Here is a 10,457-nt window from a genome sequence, read left to right on the forward strand (position 1 = left end):
GTTGGTGTGTGCTTGTGTTTGTGCGTGTGAGAGTGTGAGTGTGTGTGCGGGTGTGTTCTCGTGTTTGTGTGTGCATGCATGTGTTTATTTGTGTGTATTTAAGTGTGGGGGAGAAATGTTTGGTTGTTTATTTCATCGTATAGGCTAACAGATTAAATATAACATTCCGCTGATTAATAACATGTAATAACAACTTCTCAAAATGTAGTGCTGCTGTGGGAGCATAGTAGGTTTCCTTATTTATATATTCAAGCTTAGCCTACTATAGCATCCCTTTTGTCCTGACCTCATTGCAGGCTTCTCCGTCATAGCGTAGCAGTAATATACTAGTCAGGTTGCCTTCTCATGATTTGCACTGTATAGCAGTTCGGCTCCTACAGTATAGGGTGAGCTGGTAGTCGGAGGGGGCAATGCAGTTTCACCAGTCCTCCAATTAAGAAAAGCGCACATTAGCACGTCAACAAAGCCGTTTCCTAAATTATAAGAAGTGAACAGGACGCTCGAGAACCAGGGAATCGCACATTTGACTGGAAGTAACCGTATCGGGGACAATTAAGCGGGCAATTACGGTAATTGATTTATAATAACACTTTTATGCTGCCTTTGTGTGGATCATGCTGTCGAAATGGTGCTAATCGTTTGTCAGTTTGTTGCTGTCGCTGTGATTTTTGTTAGGCTACTAGCGGGGCATAGTGAATTCTCATCCAAAGACAGGACATCGCTAGTAGCGCAGGCAGCATAGGCTATTAGGTTAGGTAACCGTACAGTGGGACTCGCCGTGATCCTCAGTCGAGCATCAAAAGCTATTGGTAGTTTACCCATCCTCATAATCCCATCTCTGAGCCCTCTCCGAGCCATTTGAATGAAAGTATGCTGATGGAACTTTGCTGTTATATACCATCCTATCGTTTGACTCCTCCTGCTATTGTGAGAATAGCCTATTTATTGGCGCAGCTGCTATACTTGAATTATTTATTACACGGTAGGCTGAAAGAAAGGAATGCTCCATTTGGATGGAGAGAAATGACACAAATGGCCTGGAAAGGATAAGATACATTTCTTACAGAAAATACATTTCCCTAAAAAAAAAATGCCACAGGGCAGTATATGAAGTCTCCGTAATAAGTTGGTGTTTTAATCAATAGCCTGTATGCTAATGCGAACAGTGCAGCTCTTACCACAAAGTAAACACGCACACGCAAAGGCTATATCGCCAGATGCTATTTGTAGTGGTTTATACGGCTGTTCTATATTTCATGTTGATGTTTTGATCTCCGTGCATGCGGTTGTCTAGCCGTCCTGACAGTAAAAAAAAAAACAAATACCGGCGCTTGTTCAGCGCTCGTAATGATTTTATCCGGTACACGCCTGCGCAGTCACCATTCATTCTTTGAATCTCCTGCGAAGGAGGAAAGCAGCGGGCGGCTGGCGCTGGTGTCGAGCGCTTTGGCTGAACGTCCCTACTTGGATTTGGTCCTGTCAACGAGAGTCAAAGAGCTGTTAAAACTGTGCCTTGGTATCAACGTGTGTTTGGATATCTTTTCCCGCTACAGTCACACTTCAACCGTAAGTAATCCGCATATCTTTTGTATTATATCGAACGCTTTTTGTGTGGGTTGTTGCGTGCTGCCACGGACTACACGCATAGTTCGCGGATAAGAAACAAATGCTGGCGGGTAAGCAGCGAGCTGGAATTATCGGTAGTGCCACGCATGGCCAGGGACCCGTGCCGGTGTATCTGTTGTAGCTAACATTGTAACAACGGTGTAACTAATTGTACCATTCAACTAAAGAGATTATACTTTATTTTTTATTTTTATAGATTGGTACATGTTTGCCAATTTGATTGACTCTAATAGTAAGAGTAAACAGCTAAGAACTTTATGGCTAACGAGGGAAGCTAGCCAAATGTTTTCACCGCCGGTTGCTCTATCGTTTTTTTAGGATCCCCATTAGCTACTGCACATGTAGCAGCTACTCTTCCCGGGGTCCACATGAAACGTACAAATACATACATGACCATGTACAGAACAGTTATAGACAAGAACAACATCACATATTACATCACAGAAAAATACACAATAATACAAGTTATATATTGGAAAGACAAGAGACAACAAAACTACTGTTTACACATGTATATATATACACGTTCACGTTGTTATATACAGCAGCTCACAGTTAAATGAGATCTTTAGAAAGAGGCGCTGTGATACAATATGTTTTAAAAAAAAAATCTTTTTTAATTTATTTTTTAAAGCTAAACTTGCTTTTTTTGACTGAGTAACCTCTGGTGGCAGATGACATGGCTCTGTACTTAAATGAGCGACGCAGTACATCTCTTGGTTTGGGTACAGTGAAGAAACCCATAGTGGCGTGTATGGTGGGGTTATGTCTGTTTGAAGTGTATGCAAATAGATTATACATGTGGTTAGGCATTTCCAACACACAAATGTGTCTTTGCTGTTATGGAGATTTCCATAGGACTGTCTCATCGATATGTCACTTTTTGAAACGATTGACTATTCCTAGGCTATATATATATATATATATGTGTGTGTGTGTGTGTGTGTGTGTGTGTGTAATTGTTACAGCAATAGACAGTGTCATAACGTCGTATGTTGTTCATCGCTTACAGGAACAGGTGTCTTTAGCTACATCCGCAGTGAATATTGCGAGGCGTGTTTGCTGAATCGTTTCAACAATTCAGCGTTTTGCTTCGCACTAGCAGTTGTACATGAATGTTTATCGAAAGTAGTAATGCATAGAAATACATCGGCACGCTGTGCGTCTGTGTCGTACTATTCGAAAATGGCTTTTGATTTTTTTTGTTTGTTTTTAAATGTACGTTTTGGGGTTGTAGACAATCCTCTGCGCTTTTTCTAAAGTGTCTGGAAACAATACCCAAGTGAAGTAAACACATCGAGGTGTAAAGTAAACAAACCAAAATACTATGTTGCTTTATTTGAATGGTTTTACAGTTCCATTGCATTTTGGCATTGCATTTCCTCGTGAAACTCTGCAACACGAGTGTCTGGGAACAAAGCACAAACACATGCGGATTTATTTCCTCGTTTTTTTTTTGTTGTCCTCTCGTCTCTTCCTCATATCTGTGTGTGTTTCTGTTTGTGTGCTTAGCGTAATGCTCAGCATCTGGCTTGGAAATTGATCTCTGCACATTGGCAGAAATAGCAAACAGCTTGTGGGCATAATCGTGTGGCTCCAAAAGTGTATTTGTTTATTTAATCAGATACATTTTTATTCTGTAAAGGTATGAGAAATGTAAATTGTGGGAAATATGTTTACGTAGGCCTATATTTTCCCCAACCTACCTTCTTTTTGTACAAATGAGCAAGTTTGGTGCTGGTGCTGGAGTCCATTGTATCTGTTTGAATACAGCGAGAGAGGGTGAGAGGGTCAAGGGTGAGAGTGTGGAGCTTTGTCGCTTTAGAAGGACCCTCTGTCACCTTTACGTCCACTAAATGTGGTCTTTTGCTTTGTACTGTTGAGTGCCCGTTGGGAGATGTGTATGACGCTTAGTTCATATATTGACCAAAGATGTTGTCTGGCCTGGTGGTTGTCATTTGGTGAATGTTATGTTTAGGAAGTGAACAATACTATAACTAAACACAGTAATAAATGACACGTATCATGAATGCAATCATGTTTGTGTGTTCTTTCTGTTTTGTAAAGGAGAGGAAGCTGTGGTGAGAGATATGTGCTTCCACTGAAAAGTTAGAATGTCCTGTGTGTAACTGTTTACTGTTAACCACATACTGTAACTGTGGTCCTCGATAAACAGACAGCACTTACTCAGTTCAAAAAGACAAAGGCCTAAAGGTCTTATGTCCTATACAGCACCATGTGCTTGCTGTTTTGGTTTTCATTGCTGTGGATACAAGCAGGTGATTGGGTAACTCTTGGTATTGCCATAATGGAATTGACCTTGACCCTGAAATAGATGTTGGGATTAAGGTGATTTGTTGGGCACAGACACACGCTCTAGCTCACTGACCCACGCAGACATACACACCCATGTACACTACCGTTCAAAAGTTATGGTGTCACTTAGAAATGTCCTTGTTTTTGAAAGAAAAGCACATTTGTTGTCCATTAAAATAACATCAAATTGATCAGAAATACATGTATTAATGTTGTAAATGACTATTGTAGCTGGGAACGGCTGATTTTTAATGGAATATCTACATAGGCGTACAGAGGTCCATTATCAGCAACCACTCCTGTGTTCCAATGGCACGTTGTGTTAGCTAATCCAAGTTTATCATTTTAAAAGGCTAATTGATCATTAGAAAACCCTTTTGCAAATAAGTTAGCACAGCTGAAACTGTTGTTCTGATTAAAGAAGCAATAAAACTGTCCTTCTTCAGACTAGTTGAGTATCTGGAACATCAGCATTTCTGGGTTAAATTACAGGCTCAAAATGGCTAGAAATAGAGCACTTTCTTCTGAAACTCGTCAGTCTATTCTTGTTCTGAGAAATGAAGGCTATTCCATGCAAGAAATTGCCAAGAAACTGAAGATCTCGTACAACGCTGTGTACTACTCCGTTAACAGAATAGCGCAAACTGGCTCTAACCAGAATAGAAAGAGGAGTGGGAGGCCCCGGTGCACAACTGAGCAAGAGGACAAGTACATTAGAGTGTCTAGTTTGAGAAACAGACGCCTCACACGTCCTCAACTGGCAGCGTCATTAAATAGTGAAGAGGCGACTCTGTGATGCTGGCCTTCGAGGCTGCAGAGATGGTTGTCCTTCCGGAAGTTTCCTCCATCTCCACAGAGGAACTCTAGAGCTCTGTCAGAGTGACCATCGGGTTCTTGTTCACCTCCCTGACCAAGGCCCTTCTCCCCCGATTGCTCAGTTTGGCCGGGCGGCCAGCTCTAGGAAGAGTCTTGGTGGTACCAAACTTCTTCCATTTAAGAATGATGGAGGCCGCTGTGCCAAGTTGTAGAAACATCTCAAGGATGATCAATGGAAACAGGATGCACCTGAGCTCAATTTTGAGTGTCATAGCAAACGGTCTGAGTACTTATATAAATAAGGTATTTCTGTTTTAGTTTTTTATTAATTTGCGGGGGAAAAAAACAGTTTTCACTTTGTCGTTATAGGGTATTGTACATAGATTGCTGAGAAATGTTTTTATTTAATCCATTTTAGAATAGGGCTGTAACGTAACAAAATGTGTAAAAAGTCAAGGGGTCTGAATACTTTCCAAAGGCACCGTATGTAGGAACTCAATCAAGACTATTTGAAAAGCATTCAAGGGGACTACCTCATGATGCTGGTTGAGAGAATGCAAGTCTGACATCAAGGCAAAGGGTAGCTACTTTGAAGAATCTCAAATCTAAAATATATTTTGATTTGTTTAAAACTTTTTGGGTTCTTACATGATTCCATTTGCGTTATTTCATAATTTTGACTATGATTCTTCACTATGATTCTATAATGCAGAAAATAGTAAAAATAAAGAAAATCCCTTGAATGAGTAGGCGTGTCCAAACATTTGACTGGTACTGTATATACACATACATATACATGCACACACGTACACACACACATACGCACACATGCGCACATGTATACACGGTACACACAAACGGTACACACACACACACACACACACACACACACACACACACACAGACACACACACACACACACACACACACACACACAGACACACACGCACACATGCACACAAGCACATACAGTCAAAACAACATTCAAAACAACATTAAAAAAATGTAACCCTGTTAACGCCTTGTATTTTACAATTTATTTCATATTTTAAAAGCAGTTTTTCGAATTTGGAAATAAGACTTGTTTTTGTATAGCCTAGGTGTAGGCTACGTATGTTTTCTGTATGTTGGTGTGTGTAAAGAGGGTTAGCCTCAGGGATTAATGAGCTGAAAAATGATACATTTCTTCTCAATGTGACTGAGGCGTATGTGGGCCTCTCTCGCTCTATCGCTCTTTCTCTCTGTCTCTCTTTTTTTCTTTCTCTCCCTCTCCCTTTCTTCCTCTCCTTCCTGCATATCGGAGCTATTCCTGGATTCCATGCAGAGGTGATAGGAAATGCGAACGCCATGAGTGAATTAGATTTTTCTCTGTCATGGCAGCTTGGGTTTCCACTTTCCCCTCCTGAGGTTGGGCAGCAGAAACTGACTGAAACTGAAAACTATCGCCACCTTTGTTCTCTGGCCAGTCAGGAAGGTCAGACATTGTCTTGTTGTGTTTATTTTTTTGCGCGACAATTCCCCCCCCCCCTTCTGTTGCGGATGCATGCAGTCGCAATGAAAGAAGAGTGAAAGGTGTATAATAGGTGTGTGTGTGAGGTTAAGAGAGCTAGCATCACTGAGTCAGACTCAGCAGGCTGGCCCTTTTTATTGCTAAGAGGAGGAATATTCTGAAGAGCTCTTTTTAGAGCCGAGGGTCAGGGCCAGTATCCTCCCTGAGGTAGTGTGTGTGTGTGTTTGTGTGTGTGTGTGTGTGTGTATCCTCCCTGCTGGCCACTGAAAAATCTCCCTCACAGCGCCGGAGGGAATTCGGCTTCCTGCACATTTCATATGTATTTTTTTATTGGCTGGTTGACGGTTGTAAAGTCCGGGCCAATTACAGGGTATTTTACTAAACCTCCTGTGGTCCAGCCCACTGGATTTAGAGCAAGATTCAAATGTGCTGTTCAGTGCTAAAGTCTGCCCGAGGCTTGCGTAAATAGATGAAAGATTTTTAAGTCACACTTTACATTGAGCAGTAGGTAGCAGACCACAGCTGGATAGCCTTCACCTGTCACGGCAGCACTAACACACGTTTGCATACAGAGTGCGTTTGTGTGTGTGTGTGAACGCTTCTGTGTGTGTGTGTGTGTGTGTGTGTGTGTGTGTGTGTGTGTGCGTGTTTGTGTGAGGCCTGTGGAAACAAGGCTTCTGTTCTGTGCCGCCATATAAGCAAGAGTGTGAGCAGCTAGCGGAGCGATGAGCAGGGGGAGTGAAGCAAGCAGGCAGCGGAAACAGACAGGCCCCGGTCAAAAGGAGTGCACTTAATAGGGGATAGGGTGCCATTTGGGACACAGATGCAGAGATGTGCTACGGCAATCAGAAATCAGATCTTAGCCAGGCAGAGTCAGGCATGGATAGGAATGGCCATTTAAGGCATCCTGCACCAGGGAGAGGGGAGAAGGACCATGGAAGGTCACTGCACACACACACACACACACACACACACACACACACACACACACACACACACACACACACACACACACACACACACACACACACACACACAGGAGGTGAGGAAAAAAAGCAAACAATTTCCTATATACCTTTGCTTAACATGAGCAATTCAAATCCTTCATCCTTGAATTAAAGAATGGCGTGTTTGAGCAAAGTCACAGAGTGGCAATGTTAGTAGGCCTGTGCCTATCTAAAAAACAATCTAATCCTCTTGTACGGTAGTCCAATCTGGGAGGTAGCCAAAGTAGTTGCTTTTTAAGTGGGTCTGAATATTAAGTTTCATGTGATAATGGATTTTCAAGCATCAGGCCTACTTGCGTCTCGTTGCAGCTGTCAGTGGGTGCATTTTCAAACTGTGGAGCCTGAGGCTGTGTCGTAAATGGCCCCCTTTAAATGGCACCCTTTTCCTTACAGTGCACAACAGAGCACTATGGGCCTTAGGCATACGTTAGTGCACCATATAGGTAATAGGGTGCCATTTGGGACGCAGGCTGAGCCTGGGCCTCGGCTTCCATCATTGAAATAGTGTGACAATGACATGAGAAACCCATCTGGTCCTCCATGGATCACTGGCTGGTGTCATCTCTCAGCACCACTTCCTCCTTCTACTATTGATGGTGTGGTACGGCACTCACTGTCAGCTCATAGTGGCCATTCCTCTCCTCTCTATCTCTCTGTCTTGTTCTCGGTCGCTCTTTCTTTCTCTCTCTCTCTCTCTCTCTGCCTCTCTATCTCGCTCACTTTCTCTTTCTTTCTTTCTTTCTTTTTTTCTTTCTTTCTTTCTTTCTTTCTTTCTTTCTTTCTTTCTTTCTTTCTTTCTTTCTTTTTTTCTCTCCCCCTCTCTATCTCTCTCTCCCTTGCTCTTCCACTCTCTTATGTTATAGCTCTGCACCTCAGTGGCCCCCCTAAAGGCATCCGCTCGGCGAAGCGAAGGGGAACGTCTGTGCTCACATTCTCCCTAAAGACCTTCGCTTGAAAAACGAGGAAAAAACTGCAATATTACTGTTGTTTGTCCCTGTTGAGCCACCGTAGCAACAACATAACATTTCCTCAAAATAGTCCGAATTAATCTAATATAAATCAAGAAATCTGTAATTAATTTTAATGTTTTTTCCAGGAGGTCTTAGTCGTGCAATTTTACATGTAACTAGAATGTTTGGTGCAGTGTTTCTCAAGTAATTTTTTTTTTGTCCTAATATATGCACAAACTGTTTCGACTGGTAAGCATACGGTAAGCTTGAAACACACACACACACACACACACACACACACACACACACACACACACACACACACACACACACACACACACACACACACACACACACACACACACACACACTGTTTTACTGGATATTAGCCTAAACCTCAGTTGCCCCCTGAGAGAATTAACCAATTAGAGCATGATTCTCTGATTGCAGCTCGCTCGGTGGTTGAATTATTAGAGCTGAATGAAAGGCGAGTCAGGACTAGGAGTGTGTGCAAGTTTGTGTAGGCCTGTACTCTGCAGGTTAGGTAAGATAGCGTTGTGAATATTGATAAAGACCGGCTGGTTTGAGCCATGTTCTTCTCTGTGGCGAGAGGTGATGGGTGACCGTGGCCCCATTTCTGCCCTAGACTAAAGGACACACGCACTCACTGTGTAGCTAGCGGAAGGACACAGGGAGAAAGGAGAAACTGGGGGAGTAAAGTCTCGGATAGCACCTAGCGCTCATACTGCAAGAGGGGATGAAGAGGAATGAAAGGTGTGAGGAATATGGATGTGATGGTTGTAATTTCTAGATTTCCAGTTTCACCATCCGTACTGAGCTGTGTTTCACATTTTGTTTCAAATAGATTCAAGAGTAACAGATGGAGCTGTGAGCTGGGTCAGGGGGAATTCACAGGAACCTGGGAACCCAGTGAATCACAGCACTGGAGAAAACAAGTGGGAGAAGTCTAGAGAAGTAAGGCAGTCATCCTCACTCAGTCCCCACAGGGATATTCTCATCCCAGAGAGCCAGGTATGAACACGTGTACTTGCCAAGCTTTTAATTCTGCCATCCCCACCCCCTATTACGGCCATTTCGCCCCTGTCAGAACTAGGTTCCAGTCTAGTCTAGTCTAGTCAGAAAGCTGCAGTGACAACTCTGGGCTCAACAGCAGCCGGCCGATCGGCCATATTTCTCCAGAGATCCCAGACAGAGCCACATAGCCTATCTGTCAGTTTCACTCCAGTACACACGTGACAGACAGGCAGCATCCCTCACTGTCAACCCGAGAAGACGAGCACCAAGCGACCGGCCGCTGCTCTGCTCTCTGCCTACTTAACATTTTGTCTTGTCGAGGCATTATTTCATTATTTCTCTTTGTCTCCTTGTGAAAGAATGTATTTTCTTTATTTGTGTCTACTGTATAAACAGACAATCTTTGAATTTGCTGCCCCTTGGCTTGTCAGAGGGATTGGATCTTTTGACATGTGAGGTGGATGCTTCCTTCTGTTATGTTGCATTGCAATATACAGTACCAGTCAAAGGTTTGGACACACCTACTCATTTTTTTCTTTATTTATTACTGTTTTCTACATTGTGGAATAATAGTGAAGACATCAATCAACACTATGAAATAGCACATATGGAATCATTTAGTAACCAAAAAAGTGTTAAACAAATTTGATATTTGAGATTCTTCAAAGTAGCCACCCTTTGCCTTGATTACAGGTTTGCACACTCTTGGCATTCTCTCAACCAGCTTCATGAGGTAGTCACCTGGAATGCATTTCAATTAACAGGTGTGCCTTGTTAAAAGTTAATTTGTTGAATTTCTTTCCTTTTTAATGTGTTTAAGCCAATCAGTTGTGTTGTGACAAGGTAGGGGTGGTATACAGAAGATAGCCCTATTTGGTAAAAGACCAAGTCCATATTATGGCAAGAACAGCTCAAATAAGCAAAGAGAAATGACAGTCTATGATTACTTTAAGACATGAAGGTCAGTCAATCCGGAAACATTCAAGAACTTTAAACGTTTCTTCAAGTGCAGTCGCAAAAACTATCAAACGCTATGATGAAACTGGCTCTCATGAGGACCGCCACAGGAGAGGAAAACCCAGAGTAACTCTGCTGCAGAGGGTAAGTTCATTAGCATTAACTGTACCTCAGATTGCAGCCCAAATAAATGCTTCAAAGAGTTCAAGTAACAGACACATCTCAACATCAACTGTTCAG

General features: G+C 42.5%; 1 protein-coding gene across 9 annotated transcripts in view; it reads left to right on the forward strand.

Moving 5' to 3' along the window:
- The first annotated feature begins 371 nt into the window (after window positions 1-371).
- strbp (spermatid perinuclear RNA binding protein) overlaps window positions 372-10,457 on the forward strand; it is a 133,036-nt gene continuing 122,950 nt past the window's right edge. For 6 of the 9 annotated variants that reach the window (XM_029708580.1, XM_029708587.1, XM_029708586.1 and 3 more), the window contains exon 1: window positions 1,442-1,566. The gene's annotated coding sequence lies outside the window, so the exon portion shown is untranslated. Of the gene's footprint in view, window positions 570-1,441; window positions 1,567-9,090; window positions 9,258-10,457 lie in introns of those variants that run through there. The other 3 variants (XM_029708582.1, XM_029708584.1, XM_029708583.1) reach the window with 3 other exon arrangements.

This window comes from Salmo trutta, chromosome 23 (genome assembly GCF_901001165.1).
Source record: "Salmo trutta chromosome 23, fSalTru1.1, whole genome shotgun sequence".
In the NCBI taxonomy this organism is placed as follows: domain Eukaryota; kingdom Metazoa; phylum Chordata; class Actinopteri; order Salmoniformes; family Salmonidae; genus Salmo; species Salmo trutta.